Source organism: Antechinus flavipes, chromosome 2 (genome assembly GCF_016432865.1).
Source record: "Antechinus flavipes isolate AdamAnt ecotype Samford, QLD, Australia chromosome 2, AdamAnt_v2, whole genome shotgun sequence".
NCBI lineage: Eukaryota > Metazoa > Chordata > Mammalia > Dasyuromorphia > Dasyuridae > Antechinus > Antechinus flavipes.
Genome location: NC_067399.1, coordinates 274,886,431 through 274,903,152, shown reverse-complemented (window position 1 = coordinate 274,903,152; position 16,722 = coordinate 274,886,431). Strand labels below are relative to the sequence as shown.

Below are 16,722 nucleotides of genomic sequence, written 5' to 3'. Positions count from 1 at the left end.
TTCAGTTTGCCAGACTTACTCTATCTGATTAAGATATTACATTGCATGTAAAATTCTTGTCTGTGGTATACAAAACCCCCTAAGAGAGGTGAAGAATGGATATTGTTCCCATTTATATGACACTAGATTCCTGACTAGATATGACTAGATTCCAAACTTGTTAAAAGGTAAGGTTGCAAATAACTAGTAATGTCTTTCAGTAGAAAGTTGAATGGAATTTCATCAAAAAATTAAATTAAGGTAACTAATATTCTCCTAGGATATGAAAGGTCTGTTCTCTCCCTCCTCCTTATACTATACCCATCCAGTTTGGCCAAGAATGACTACATTTGGCTTCAAAAGATCAACTATGTGTAAGATAGGGTGGGGGTAGTACTGAGCAGATAAGAGATAAAGTACATTCAATTCAATGCAGCAGCTTTTATAGGATCCTAGCCTTAACTTTGGATGGCAACTTGAAGTCATTAATCCAACCCCCTCATTTTGCTCACTTTCCCAGCAAGGTACAGTGATTCATTCAATTAGTAAAAAGCACCCCTGGGATTCAAACTCTGTTTCTCCTAAATTTACTCTATTTTTGCATTGACTGCATATTAGGCACTGTGCTAGGTGCTGAGGAAAACTAAAACCAAAAACCAAGATATCCTTTTCCTCAAGAAGCCGAGCTTCTCTTGAGAGAATACAGAGCACAAAGGTCAATAATTACACACAATTCAGGGTGGAAAGGAGGCAGCTCAAAGTTAGGAAACCACATTCTGCTAACAGAGCAGCGACATACAAAAAAGAAAACCTAATCATTTAATAACATTTTTCTCATCCCAGTTAATCATTTGTCAGAGACTTTAAAGTACTTTGAGCTGAAATGTTCTTTACAATGAGAGATTGGCACTGTAAGTGATCGGTGTCTGAGCTGTTCAATTTAGTCATTCAAGAAGAACATAAGCCAAATTCTGTTCACTGAGCATTTAGCCTTTTGCTCCAGGAGTTATAGATTCTTTATTAGTGACATTTCTAGAGCCATTCTAGGTCTGTGTAGTAAAAAGGGCAATGGACTGGGAGTCAGGCTGAAAACTTGCTTTTGTATTCTGACTCTGACATTTACAATTGAGACATCAGGTCAAGCTACTTGATTTTGCTGAGAATTATTTTCCTCATCTATAAAATGGGTCTAATTATATTCATGTACTCTACGTTGCTGAGTGATAAGGAAGAAAGTGATTTATAAAACCTTAAAGCACTATAAAAAAGGTACTATGCAACATTACTATCTTCTCTGCTCTCAGTTCTTTTGCAATACTTTCTGTGTGCTATTTTTTCTTATTTTATTAATGAGAAATAGGATAATATTAAACTCAAAGTATCCTTTTTATCAGGTCATAGAACCAGAAAGCCAGTCATGAGTCTGGAAGAAAATTTCTTTTTTTTTTTTTTTTTTTTTTTTTTTTTTTGCTTTTTTTGCTGAGGCAACTGGAGTTAAGTGGCTTACCCAGGGTCACAGAGGAAGTGTTAAGTGTCTAAGGTCAGATTTCAACTCAGGTCTTCCCGACTTCAGGGCTCTGTCCACTGCACCACCTGGCTGTCCTGACAATTTAATTTCAAGCATTGTCTTTTGATGCGTGGTGACTTGCCTGGGCCCAGTCTCTTAACCTCTAAGTGACAAATTCCCTAATATTATAAATTACAGAGTCATTATTGACATGAATTTTTAGGAATTCCTTATGTCAGAATCACAATGAAATCATAAGTCCAGGCCAAAACAAGTCAACAAAACAGAATATTTTGGTGGGCTAAACCATAAAGCAAAAACCCCTTTTCATTTTTAGTCCCCTTATCTATAAAATTAAAATGTAATGATATTTTCAGTTGCTTGTATTTATATTCCCATCCATTTTTGGACCTGAGAGGGACATCAGGAGGTCATCACATTCATTTGCCAGGACATTATTTATATAACATCCTCATGAGGTAGGGAGGGACAGGTTATGATGATGAATTTGTTTATTTTATGAGGACATAAATACAGAAAAACAAAATTATAGTGTCTTAGATCAAATCCCAAAGAGATGACAGGAGACGGGATAAAATTAACATGAACACTATCCTCTCCAGGGTCAACTCTTTGTTTGTGGATTCCATAGGATGCCTCTTCATCATTGGTAAAATATGGTAGGCTGCTTTCAAAACAAGAGCTTCATGGTAGCCAATATTGAAATTTATCAGAGGAACAGTGCATTTAAAATTTTTTGAAAACTTTCCATTTAATTCAGCAAGTTACTTATTAAATGTTTACTATATGTCAGATACTGCTCTAAGGTCCTCTTCATTAATGAGTGTGGTGGAGAGGAGCCATGAACATAGGGGAAAAAAAAAAAATCAAGAAAATAATTTCAAGTGAGCAGGTAGGTAGTACAGTAGATAAAGTGCCTGGTCTGGAGTCAAGAAGACCTGAGTTCAAAATGGGCCTCAGAGCTGTTGGACTCTGGCAATTCACTAAATTCTGTTTGCCTCAGTTTTCTCATCTGTAAAATGGGTGAAAAAGAAAATGACAGATCACTCCAATATCTTTGCCAAATGGGGTTGTGAAGAATCAGCCATAGCTAAAACAATTGAATAACAATTTGAGATGGGGAGAATAAAGATAAGGAAAGAAATCCAACACCTTGGGGGTTAGGGTGAGGACAGGGAGATCAGGAAAGGTTTCATGTGGGGCTTGGGAATCTTGAAAGGAGCTATGAATTCCAAGAGGGAGAGAGCATCATAAACATGCTTTCTTCACATTCAGATTAAAAAAATAATAAACTTTAGCACAAATATGAAAGCACACAAATTTCCTCTCTAAACATCCCTTACTTGGGAGTTAGTTACACTCAAGGGTGTGCTGGAGTCAGCTTCTAATTATTAAATATTGTGTGAAATCCACACCTCAGAAATGCAATTGACTTATTGCTTTGTTGAGTGTCTAGAAAGTGATTTAGAAAAATGTTAATGATGCAGATTACATTTAAAGGATAGTTTTCTTTCCCACAAATCAGTTGTTAATCATTTTACCAGCACGTCATTTTATAGTCTTTGTCATGTAGCTTCCACTAGGATTCCAGAATTAGTTAGACCTAGGATCTGGACTCTATACTTGTACAAGCATTCAGAGAGAATTCAAGAGATTCAAAAGAATCATAGACTTGGAAGAACTTCAAAAATCATCTAGTGCAATCTGAACCTGAATAGCAATCAATCACCTCTGCAACATCTTTCTTCTCAAATAAGGAGATTATACACTTAGATCTCTAAGCTCTCTTTGCACTTTAAATCTGTAGTCATTCAGCTTTAGTTTGAAGATTTCCAGATATAGAGAATTCATCTCCTGATGATATCCTATTCCATTTTTGTATGAAGTAATAGAGTTCCAGTAAAATGTAAACTCCTTGGGGACAGAAATTAAGTATTTTTTTTTTTAATCTTCATATGCTTAAGGCATAGCTCAGCATCTTATACATAGTAGATTCTAATAAATGTTTAAGTGAAATGTCTCTTTATGCTCGGAAATCATTCCCCTTATGTTGAGCCAAATCTTCCTGTATTTCTACTTTTCATTATTCCTGTGTGCCATTTGGGGACAGATTAGTAGTACAATTCCAGTTCTTCTTCACATGGTAGTCATTCTAATACTTTTATATTTCCAATGCTTAGCATAGTGCTTGGTACATAGTAGGCATTTAATAAATGCTTCTTGGTTAACTGATTTGAGAATAACTTTAATGTCTTCTTTAGGCTTTCTCCAAGCTAAACAACCCCAATGCTTTCCATTATTAAATAGAATTTAGCAAACCTTAAAGTTTACTATATAAATGTAAATTCTTCATCATCCTTATAGAGCATAATTATAAGGCTTCTAGTAATGCTGGTTGTCCTTTCCTGGACACCTTCCAAGTTATCAGTGTTTTTCATAAAATGTGGTGTCCCGAATTGAACACAGAATGCCAGAAATGGCCTGACCAAGATAAAGTACATCAGGATTATCACCTCCCTCATTCTGAATACCACAGTTCTATTAATAATGCCTAAGATTACATTAGCTTTTTTTAGCCTGCATGTCACACTGTTAACTCACATGAGTTTGCAGTTCTTTAAAACCCCTGTTTTTTTTTCACATTCAGTTCAACATTTATTAACCACCATCTAAGTACAGAGTACATATAATGTCTACACATGTTTTCTATCATGTTGTATTTGAATGGTTAATTTTTTTTTAATTCAAGCATAGGACTTTATGTACATTTACCCCTTAAATTTCATCTTTGAATTCTGGCCTATTGAGATTTTATTCTGCCATTAAAATTGGGAGAAGCTTTCTTTCTCAGTTTCCTGCCATCTACAAATTTTGTAAGTACGTTATACCTGCCTTCATCCTAGAAGCAAGAACAAGGCCAAGGCCACAAGAGACCTTCCTCCGAATTGACACTGAACTTCAACTAATTTGACTCTTTGGATCCTGTCATTCAAGGTCTGAATCATAGGCTCCTAGATTATAGCATTAAGTAATTTGCCCAAGGTTACCCCTGTAGTAAGTGGCAGAGCTGGGATTTAAAGTCAGGTCCTCTATAAGGGCAGTACTCTCTACTATATCAAGTTGAATTCAACTAATTGTACATGTCTCCCCAGCTTGTCTCAATAATGTCATAAGTTTGTTTTTTGAATTTTTAAGAACCCCTCAAAAGACTTATTTTACTATTGTGTACAATACTAAAGTGAGCACATTTTGAAACTTCCAGTGTTCCTCCTCCATGTCTTAGAATCCCTGACTTCCTTTTAATGCTCAGTTCAGGTTTCACTTCCTTTCTTTCTCTACTTACCCACTCCAGTTGCTAGTGCCTCCTCTCAAAGATGTACTCTGTTATTTACCTTTTAGGTACTGATTTATATCTTTTGCTTCTCTTATATCTCTTATATGCTCTTATATCTTAAGCTCCTTGAGAACAGGGTTTTTTTTTTTCAGTTTTCTTCATTTCCCAATGATTATTATTTAGTATAGTGCCTGAAATAAAGTGAGTATTTAAGAAATGTTTGTTAATTAATTGAGTAATAATAATAATATGAATACATGAATATGTGTATCTAGTCACACATATCAGTAAAGGGATATAAAAGTATGTTTATGTGTATATATGTAATGTGCATATATATATATATATATCTGTATGTAGACATACATGTATACACACATTTATGCACATGCCTTATATAAGTCCATCTATCTGATTCTCATATTTATATCTATTTATATTTATATCTATTAGGATAAAATCACTATTATTATCTTCATTTTGTAGATATGGAAACTGAGACACATTGAAATTTAATACCCAAGATCATATGACTAATGAGTGTTTGAGGTCAGATTTAAATCAGTTTTCTTGATTATTCATTATGCCAAGGATGAAGATTCAGTTCATGGTTAAAGAGGAGTGTGAGAAGAAGGTGGGGAAGAGAGGAATGTAAGAGAAGAAAATCTGTTCTACTTGATTTCAAAGGCAAATAATTAGTAAGCAGTGACTTCTGTGTGATTGGATGGAAAACTCAGAATGGATCAGACTTGTCAGTCAGGTATGGGTGGGTTCCTCAGATAGTGCCTCAGATAGCCTTCAGAGCTTCTCAGAATAATTCAGTAAGGGTTTTCTTGAGAAGTGATCCTTATGGGGATGAATGCAATGACCTCTGCATGAGATGAGTTTGGAACCCAGACTCTCTTTAAGTATTCTTAGCTGAAAAAGAGAATTATGGGCAATGTTATTGAATGAAAATGTTAATCCAGTGACGTAAAGCTTAACTCTAACCTCCTTACAGAAAGGGTTACTTTTCTCTTTCCTGATTTTAATATTTAATTTTTTCCAAGTACATGTAAAAACAGTTTTAACATTTTTTTCAAATGTTGAATTCCAAAATCTCTCCCTTTCCCTCCTTCCTTTATTGAGAAGGCAAGCAATTTGTCACAAGGTATGTGTGTGTAATTATGCAAAACACATTTCCATGTAAGTCATTCTGTAAAAGAAAAAAGACCAAAAAAAACTAAGAAAAGTAAAGAAAAAGAAACTTCAATTTGTATTTAGGTTTCATCAGTCTTTTCTCTGGAAATGTACAAAATCTTTCATCATAAGTCCTTCAGAATTATCTTTGATCAGCTGAGATAGCTAAGTTATTCATAGTAAATTATTATACAGTATTGCTATTACTGTGTACAGTGTTCTCCTGGTTCTGCTCATTTAACTTTGCATCAGTTCATGTAAATCTTACCATGTTTTTCTGAGAGTATCCTTTTCACCTTTTCTTATAGCACAATAGTATTCCATTGCAATCATATACAATAACTTGTTGACGAACCTCCCACAATTTCTAATTCTTTGCCTTGATTAAAAAGAGCTGTTATAAATATTTTTGTACATATAGGTCCTTTTCCCTTATCTTGGTTTTTAATCTCTTTGAGATAGATCTAGGAGTGGTATTGCTTGATTAAAGGGTTTGCATGATTATTGGCCTTTAGTCATAATTCCAAATTGCTATCCAGAATCACTCTACAACTTCACCAACAATGCATTAGTGTTTTAATTTTCTCTCCTTTGGTAATTTTAAATATAAACAGATTTCAGTTCCTAATTTCATGCGTAACCTTGTGGTAGAGATTTTTTGCAACCTCAGAACTGACTTGTTTATTTTGCAAGTTTTAATAGCACTCACATCTCTCTCTCTTTTTAAAGGGCAATACTATTCCTTTATTTTTAAAGAAAGATTTTTTTTTAATTAGGTTATACATGTATGTTCATTATTTACATATGAGTCAGATTGGGAGAGAAAAATCAGAACAAAAAGGAAAAGCCATAGGAAAGGGGGAAAAAATGAAAGTAGTATGCATTGATCCATATTCAGTCTCCATAGATCTCTCTCTGGATGTGGATGGCATTTTCTATTCAAAGTTTATTGGGATTGCCTTGGATGACTGAATTGATGAGAAGAATGAAGTCCATCCTATTTGGTCATCACACAATCTTGTTGTTCTGTGTACAATGTTTTCTTGGTTCTGCAATAATAATATTCCATTACTTTCACATAACATAACTTATTCAGATATTCCTCAATTGATGGGCATCTACTCATTTTCCAATTCCTTGCTACTACAAAAAGAGCTGCTACAAACATTTTTGTATAAGTGGATCCTTTTTCCTCTTTTGTGATCTCTTTGGCATACAGACCCAGTAATGGCAGTGCTGAGTCAAAGGGTATACACAGTTTTATTGCCGTTTGGGCATAAGAACTCACACCTCTTAAGAATATATTTCAACCTCTAATTTAGGATTTGGGAGAGCAACTGATTAAAAATAGAATTTATAAAAAATATAGTTTACCCTGCCCAAAAGTCATGTCTGAACCTATTTATCTCAGGGTCAGAGCCAGAAGGGAGCTGTCTAACTTGAATAAGAATCCCTTCCATTGGATACTAAATGTAAATCCACACGTATTATGTTCACTTTTATTCCCTTCTGTTTTTTTCTCTCTCATGGTTTTTTCCTTTTATTCTGATTTTTTTTCTCCTAACATCTTAAGGAAATGTGTTTTTTAAAAAATGAGTGTGCATGTATAACTAAATAAAAACAAAAAAAATTTTAAAGAATACCCTTTATGATGTGTCAAATAGTGGCCAAGAAATGTTTGTGCAAAGACTTTCTGTGAGAGAAACTCATTACCTTCCTTAGCATCTTATCCACTCTTGGATTACTATAAATTTTAAGAAGTCTTCATTTACATAAAGTTTAAATCTTCATCTTCCCCCTATTCCTACCTTCTGTAACCAAGCAGAAATCAAGCCATTTGGGATGAGAAGAGGCCTTGGAAATCTTTCAGATAGGCTTTGAGTAAGATGCCCCAAAAATTGTTTAGGAGATACCTACTCCAGATAACCTGGAGAGTCTGATGAAAAATAGCCTATCAGATCTAAAACTCCAGTAGAGTGGGAAGGCTTGAGAATAAAGGAAAGGAAGCAGGAAAAGGAAGTTTAATGAATATACAACAGAAGCCTGGCCACCTGATGCTTGGAACCAGCTGTCAGTAGAAGATTACTTGATTTCAAAGGCAAAGAGTTTGTACAAATAGAGCAGGAACCTTGCATCACATGCACTCAGTGAGAACCAAGACAAGAAAGGATTGCAGATTTAGAACTAGAAAGAACCTCAGAGACCACCTAGTCACAGAATTTCAGAGAGTAAAGGCATCATCTAGTACACCCCCAACCTCTTCCCCTCCCTCCAAATCCCTTCATTTTACAAATGAAAGAACTGAAGCTCAGAGAGGTGGAGTTAACCAAGATTACACAGGAAGGAAGTAACAGAATCCAACTCTTAATGAATGCCCATTAATGGGGGAATGGCTAAAAAAGTTATGGTATAAGAATGTAATGGAATACTATTGTTGTGTAAGAAATGATGAGCAGGCTGATTTCAGAAGAGTCTGAAAAGACTTTCATGAACTGATGCTGAGTGAAGTGATCATTGTACACAGCAACAAGAAGATTATGTGTGATTAACTGTGGTGGACTTGGCTTTTTTCTCTTTTTTTTTTATTTTAATTTTTTAATTTTTTTAAACTTTTTGTTGACAGAACCCATGCCAGGGTAATTTTTTACAACATTATCCCTTGCACTCATTTCTGTTCCGATTTTTCCCCTTCTTCCCTCTACCCCTTCCCCCAGATGGCAAGCAGTCCTTTATATGTTAAATAGGTTATAGTATATCCTAGATACAATATGTGTGTGCAGAACTGAACAGTTTTCTTGTTGCACAGGGAGAATTGGATTTAGAAGGTATAAATAACCCGGGAAGAAAAACAAAAATGCAAGCAGTTTATATTCATTTCCCAGTGTCCTTTCTTTGGGTGTAGCTGCTTCTGTCCATCCTTGATCAATTGAAACTGAATTAGCTCTCTTTATCGAAGAGATCCACTTCCATCAGAATACATCCTCATACAGTATCGTTGTTGAGGTATATAATGATCTCCTGGTTCTGCTCATTTCACTTAGCATCAGTTCATGTAAGTCTCGGGACTTGGCTTTTTTCAACAGTGAAGTGATTCAAGGCAATTCCAATAGACTTGTGATAGAAAGAGCCATCAGCATCCAGAAAGAGCTATGGAGTCTGAATGTGTATCAAAGCATAGTATTTTCACCATTTTTGTTGTTGTTGTTTTTTTTTTTTAATTTCTCATGTTTTTTCCCCTTTTGATCTGATTTTTCTTGCACAGCATGATGAATATAGAAATATGTTTTGAAGAATTGCACATGTTTAACCTATATCAGATTATCAGTCTTGGGGAGAGGGTAGTAAGGAAGAGAGGAAGAAAAATTTAGAACACAAAGTCTTTTTTTTTCTCTGAGGCATTTGGGGTTAAGTAATTTGCCTAGGGTCACACAGCTAGGAAGTGTTAAGTGTCTGAGGTCACATTTGAACTCCGATCCTCCTGACTTCAGGGCTGGTGCACTATCTACTATACCACCTAGCTGCCCCCACAAAGTCTTATAAAAATGAATATTGGAAACTATCTTTACATGTATATGGAAAAATAGAATACTATTAAATTTTTAAAAAAGAACCTCAAATCCTGATTCTGTTGAACTTGTCTTCTTAGCCCTGATCCTTGGAATCTTTCTGGCTAAATCTCTGACACTCTGGTCTAGTCCAAGTTTATTTTATTTTCATTAGCTCCCTCTTTAGTCTATGAAAGAAGAAAGTTCTTTTCTTTTGGGGCCTTAAAGTATTTCTTATAATTTTTTTTCTTCTAACTGAATATTGACTTCATTTCCCTCTAAATTTATTATGTATCCCCTTGGACTTTACTCCAATAATCTTGCTTTAACTTCCTTTTCTTGTATATTAGATTTTGGAGCATTCTTAGTGTCTGTTCCTCTAACCATTTGGAAGAACTCATTCTGGATTCTCTTCATCTTTGCCTCTGTCCTTATTTTCTGAATCTAGGAAGCATGAAAAGTTAGGCAAATTTAGGCTTGAAGTAATGAAAAATTTGTTAATAATTAGATCCAAAAGTGGAATGGGCTGTCCCTGGTGGGGAAGAAAGTAAGTATCCCTTTACCAGAAGTCTTCAGGAAAAGTCTGAATGATCCTTCAGTGGTATATCACATAGTAAAGATCCAAAGTTGTTTTTCAGTGTGTTGTGTTTACGTATGGATTGTGCTTGATGGTTAGTTTCTGTTGTCTCTTCCAATTCTGGGTTTCCTAAACATATTTCAGAATGTCAGAGCCAGAAGGAGGAGGAGGAATCTGGAAGCCCAGAAAAGGAAAATGAATTACTCAAGTAATACAATTACTAGGTGTCAAAGCTGTGAGTTGAATGTCACACTTGTCATCCTGCTTTATCTTCAACTCTTCCATTCTGGACCAACTTATCCTGGCTACTCTCCACCAACTCCAACCAAATAGAAATCAGTTATGATACTTTACAAAGTCAAGAAGAGGCTATTTGCCCATGATCCTCCCTCCCATTCTCTCTTTTCACTGTCTCCCCTCTTCTAACTTTCTTGTCTTTTTCTGCCAATGCAGGGGAGGGGCTGGTATTTGTTTGTATATTCTCCTTTGTACCCCACCCCAATCCCAAATCCTTCATTGTATGGGCAAGAGATCAGCCACTTGGCCAAGCTTGGAGTGGAAAGCTTGCTTAGGAATTCATAAAACAGGTCTTCCATTCATCTTCCCTCCAAACATTTAAAAATACTAAATTAACAGAGATCTGATTATTTAGAAATTAACAAAAAGAAACTCTCATTTTCCCTCAAGGTTCTAGAACTAAACTATATGCTGTATATGACTCTTTCCTCTAATCCTGGCTCACAACAGCTGTAGATTCATGCTGTTGTTGAACAGGTGAAAGAATGGCTAAACCTACACAATTCTTTTATAATATGAAGTGTCTTATTTTGGGTATCCTTAAACCTAAAAACTTTAAAATCTTCTGCTTGAGGGAATAACATCAAGAGGTTAAAAAGCATCGGGTAGGACTATCTTTGTCAGCATCTGTCCTGCTTTATTGATCTTAAATAAGCCTACACCTTTCAACTCTTCTCCCCTATCTCTGTGTCAATTACTGTGATGACCTGATTAGGACAAGGATCTATTGGACACAAACTTAAAGTAGACTCTAGGGCAATGCTCCCTGCTCTCTCTGAGACTACCATTATCTCCTGCCTAAGCTATTCCTGTCTCCGCTAAGCTATCTCTCCCAGATTTCTGGCCAGCCTAGGACTCACTAACGATAGACTTAAGCTTACTACTTAGTCTAAGGCTGAAGTCATTAAGTCATCTGACATTACTCAGAGTAGAAGAAAATGGGGTGGTGGATTGGGGGAACTGAGGAATGGGTCTGTGATTTTTGTGTCCTGGCTCATGTGACTATCAGTCCTAAAGTCTGTTGTAAAGCCAGCATCTTATTTTAAACAAATGGAATTGGAAACTTGGCTCTGGGAAAAAAATTAAACACAACTTTGTTTTTGTAAATTAGTTTGATGAAGTCCGCTTGACAGAAGAGTCTGTCTTAAATTAATTGTTTGGTTAGAAATAGTCCATCAGCTTTGCTTCCGTAAGGTCTCCACCCTATTTACCTGTGCCAAGTAACAACTAATCTAAATCCAGATCCCATTTCCCGATAGCGTCTTTCTCTCCTGAGTCCAAGATTTAAGTCCACAATATAGGAGACTGTGGCAGGAAGCATGGGTTGGGTGGACGAGCCCCTTCCTTCCTGCCTCCACCCTCAGTTCTCAGAATTATTTCTGTGCCAAGATCCAAATTCCCAAGTAGCATATCCTCTCCTTCCCTGGTCCCCAGGATGTAGTGTTTGTATCTTGGTGCAAAGTTTCTGGGCCTCTAAAACATTGACTGTTTGGCATTTACATACTGTATAGTATTTGTAAATACTGAGTGCAATAAATCAATGATTTTTATCCTTATTTTATCCCCAGACTGATTAAAGTTCGATTTGTTCTCTTTACAGAACTGAAACCTCCCCTAATTCAATCATTTAAAATGATGTAAGAGTTTTACTGTTCTCAAATAGGGAGCACCATCACCTAGTCTTGTTTTGTTTTATTTTTTAATCTTTTATCTTTTATCCAGTTTTATCCAGTCCCCCGTAGAAGAATGCCTGTCATTGGCTCCTGGCTTAGCGCCCACTAACTGACTTTTCCACAATCTGATCTCTAAGGGTTCATTCCCAATCCCTTATGAAGGCCCCATCATTACAGAGGTCAGAATGAAGGACACTTAGCAAAGTGTCTGCTCATGAGGCCTCTAAAAATAGTTAGGTTTAGAGGGTAGTGGTTGTGAGGAGTTCATAAGCCTGGCTTCAGCCAAGGAGGAAGGGCACTCCAACTAAATGTGACTGTCAGTAGAGAAACTGACTGCACTTACAACTTGAGCCCATAAATGCATTTCTACTTCCATGCTTTTTTGATTCATTTGTAGAGATGTGTGCCTTAAAACAGGCTCAGCACGACTAAGTTTCATAGAACTGTGTCACTTTAACAATCCCAAGAATTCATGGGATGCACAACAAAAATTAATTTGAAATTGTATTTGAATTAATACATTAAGCTCTAAGAAGAGGTACAGCTACACAAACAAGTTGTGTTTCAAAAATTTGTTTAAGTTTTCAGTCCAGGCCATAAAACCTTTACAACCTTTAATGATGGGGCTCAATTGTAGTATTCTTGGGAACCTAGCCATTTATAATATTGTTTCTATGGGGAAATTCATTCCTCCATCCATACAAGAAAGTAACCTGTAGTAAGTACTATGAACATGGTACCTGTTGGATGTTATCAGTTGTCCTGAAGCCCTGGTGGCCTGGGCCTGAAATCACAAAGGCCTTGGCACAAATTTCATTTCTATAAGGCTAAAATGAGATCACATAGAGAGCACTTTGCAGCTTTTTGAAAAAGGCTCCTTAAATTTTAAGTTTGTTAATGTAGTAGCCTCAGGGCAACTAGCTGGTGCATTGGATGGAGTGCTGGGCCTAGAGTCAAGAAGAATTGAGTTCAAATCCAGCCTCAAACATCTCTTAGCTATATAACCCTGGACAAGTCACTTAATGTAAATGCCTCAGTTTCTCCAACCTCTCAGGATTTCTGTGAGAATCAAATGAGATATTTTTTAAAGTACTTAGCATAGTTTCTGGTACATAGGAGGCTTTCTTGCTTGCTTGCGTCCTCCCTCTTTCCATTCCTTCCTTTCCTCCTTCTGCCCTTTCTTCTGTTCTTTTCTTCCCTCCCTTCTTTTTTCTTTTCCCTCCATTCCTTCCCTCTCCCTCCCTTCTCTTCTCTCTGTTCCTCCCTACCTCTCTTCTTTCCTTCCTTCTTCTCTTCTTCCTTTTCTTTTTCTCTTCCTCCCTCTCTCCCTCTCTTCCTTCCTTTTATGTTTTTTTACCTTCTAAGGTTCTTGCAGAAGCCAAACTTAGGCTACAACTCAGTCTCTATGCATAAGACTCCTTGAATACACTCTTTTCTGTAGGTTTTTGTGATACTACCTTTGCCTCCTTGGATTCTTTTGCTGCTTTATCTCCCATATCATTCCCCCATGCCCAATTTTGGGCAGGTCCTATCCTAGGCCTTTCTCCTCTCTGTGTCTCTCTCCCCCTCTTTATTTTCCCAAATCTTCCCCTCTTTCAAATTTCTTTATTTCTCTCAAAGGCACCCCCATAATTCCAGTCTCTCAGGTTTATAACTGTGACATTATCCTTTTCTCTTCACTTTTCCACTCTCTTCATATCCAATCAGTTGCAAACCGTATCGTTTCTCCTGACACATACTCTCTTGCATTTGACATCTTCTCTCTAGTCACATGGTTCCTGCTACAGTAAAAGCCCTTATGACCTCTTTCCTAAACCATTGCATCAGTATCCTAATTGTCTCTCCATTCTACACAGTACTGTCAAATTTTTCCAAAGCAGAGAGATCTGACCATGTGATTTTTCTGGTCAGTCAAATCCAGTGGTTTCCTATTGCCTCAGAAATAAAAAGTAAATTCCCCTATTTTGCCTTTAAAACTTCACAATCTAGCCTAACCTTCATTTCCAGTCTCAATGGACATTACTCTTTTTCCAGTACTTTGAGATCCAACCCAACTGTTCTTCATTCTGTCCCTCACATACAATAAGCTAGGTGGCAAAGTGGATGGTACGCTGGACCTGCATATTTAGCTTCATTTACTTATCTGTGACCCTGAGCAAATCATTTAACCTCTGTCTGCCTAAGTTTGCTCAGCTGTAAAATCTGGGTAATAATAGCACCTACTTGGCAGAATTGTAAGGATCAAATGAGTGAATAGTTGTAAAATGCTTAGTGAGTGCTGTATAAGTATTAGCTATTATTATTGATCTCTATGTTTTTGCTTTGGCCAGCTCCCATCCCTGGAATGTATTCCCTTCTTTCTTCTGTCTCATAAAATCCCTCTTTTCCATTAAGATGCAGCTGAAGCATCATCTCCTGTATGAAGCCCTTCCTGATGCCCTTCACCACTAGTATCTACCCAACTTCCTTGTATTTAACAGTTTTGTATATATTTTTATTTATTAACTTTGTCCACTGCATGTATATTATATATGCTTGTGATCTCTCCCCCATTAAGGTCTTTCCAAGTAGATGCTGTTTCATTCTTTATACTTGTATCCCCAACTCCTGGCTCTTACATGGCAGTACTATAGGAATAAATGCTTAATAAGCATTTGTTAATTGATTGACTTTAAGAATTGGATCTCAGATGAATTTGAAAATCTAGCCTTCTCATTTTACAAAGGAGACTGGTTTGGGGTGGTAGATGTGGTTTTAAAATGTGACTGTTTTTTACAATGCAATCTATAGTTTTGATTAGTTATTATCTGTGTCTGGTTTGCTCACCATACTAATGACAGGTTTTGAGGTTCCTAGAAAATTAGCTCTTCTTTCTGCTTGGGTTATAGCGAGTACTTCAGCTTATACCAACCCCAAATGATGGGAGGTTTTAAACTGTCTTTCAAGAGATAGGTAACTATTTTCTCTAATTTTGCCTTATTGATTATTATGGAAACCAGGTAAAAGAAATCTCTCTGTAAATTCATTACATATATTGTAAGTAGGATTCTAATCTGCATGCCTACTCAGTGGGAATCTGGTATATCATCGTGGTGTGCAAACAACAGTTCATTCATTCATGACTAAGTATAAAACATCTTAGGAGCTGGTGCTGCCTGGTGTAGAAATAGGTGTCAAATGACAGTGGTACTTACTGTTAACTTGGGAGATTGCATGTTCTAGGCTATTGAATTTAAAAATAAGAATTTAAATTCTGAGTTAAAATTTTGGTATATCACAGTGCATTGCCTACCCCCAACACCCCTTCCTCACTTCCCTACTTTAAATTTTTCTCAGTTCTAAATTGGGACTAGTTAGCCATGAAAATGAACTTGGCTCTTGTGTTAAAAGGCCCCATAAGGTTCCGGTAAACTAAAGAAGGTCTTATGGGAAGATCATTCAGGTCTGCAGAGTAACTTAAGTCTCTTCTGTAAAATTAGGGAACTATTAGAAGGCTCCTTTCAGCTCAAATATTCTGATTCCAATGCTAATCAGGCATAAAGGAAATGGATCGTAGTTTTCCTTTTTATTTTATATAGATTGGGTTTTCATAAGAACAGGTATCTCAAAAATTTATTGTGTCTGCTGTGTGCTAAGCAATGAGGATACACAGACAAAAAAGAAATAGTCCCTGCCATCAAGCAGTTGTTGAGAGGAATAAAGAACATGTTCTTATTAAGTAAATATAAAATACTAAATAAATACAAGATAATTCTGGGGTCAGAAGAGGCACTATATAATTTGAGATTGGCATTTACCTGCCCCGTAATTTAGAGAACATCAGAAAGGAACAAGAAGAGATTGATAGTGGGAAGGACAGGGGGAGATATTGGTATGTATTGTTAAAGCTAATGCAAATTGAAATTTTACAAAGCTAATGCTTTGAAAATAATTTGGAAATCTAAAGACAGCATTTCACAGACATAATTAAGAACACAGTATATCAAGAGTCTTGAATGTCAAAAGGATAATCTTCTACCTTCCTAAAACTGTATAAACTCACATGATCAAAAGAACAAGTTTCTCCTTTTGTTATAATTGCTGATCACAACAGCTCAGATGAGAAATCTCCTGTTCGTGTCTCTGGTGCTTTTTACCTTTGGTGTCATTTCCTTCTCTCAGGGCTGCCACTTCACATCCTACCACTTTGGCATTTGGCTCAGAATCTGTGCCTAATGAGTTCTTCAGAGAACCAAGACATTGATAGTGCTGAGAACATTTGACTCATGATCTGTCATTTGGCAAAACCTATGGTTTTTTTTTAAATCACTTTTAAAAGTTCTAGATAAAATAATTCTTTTTAATTTGAATTTCTTCATATGTAAAGTCTCCCAGATTACCCAGCAAGAACTTAACTGTTACAATGCCCATTCTAGGTCACTTCACTTTCAATGATTCTAAAATGGTATAAGACATCGCCTCCTTTTGATCTGGACTTCTACTTTTCCCTTGTCAAAGGCTAAAATGAGAAAATGTCTTTGGGAAGAAAATACCTGAATTTTCTTATGCTTAGGCTTTAAGTACTCTGTTTTAAAAAGTGTTCTTCAAACCTCTACACTGACACATTTTTC

The 16,722-nt window shown here is 36.3% G+C and overlaps 1 protein-coding gene across 1 annotated transcript in view; it reads left to right on the top strand.

Moving 5' to 3' along the window:
• Positions 1 to 16,722, top strand: part of EHD4 (EH domain containing 4) — a 98,034-nt gene that overhangs the window by 54,021 nt on the left and 27,291 nt on the right. The window lies entirely within an intron of this gene.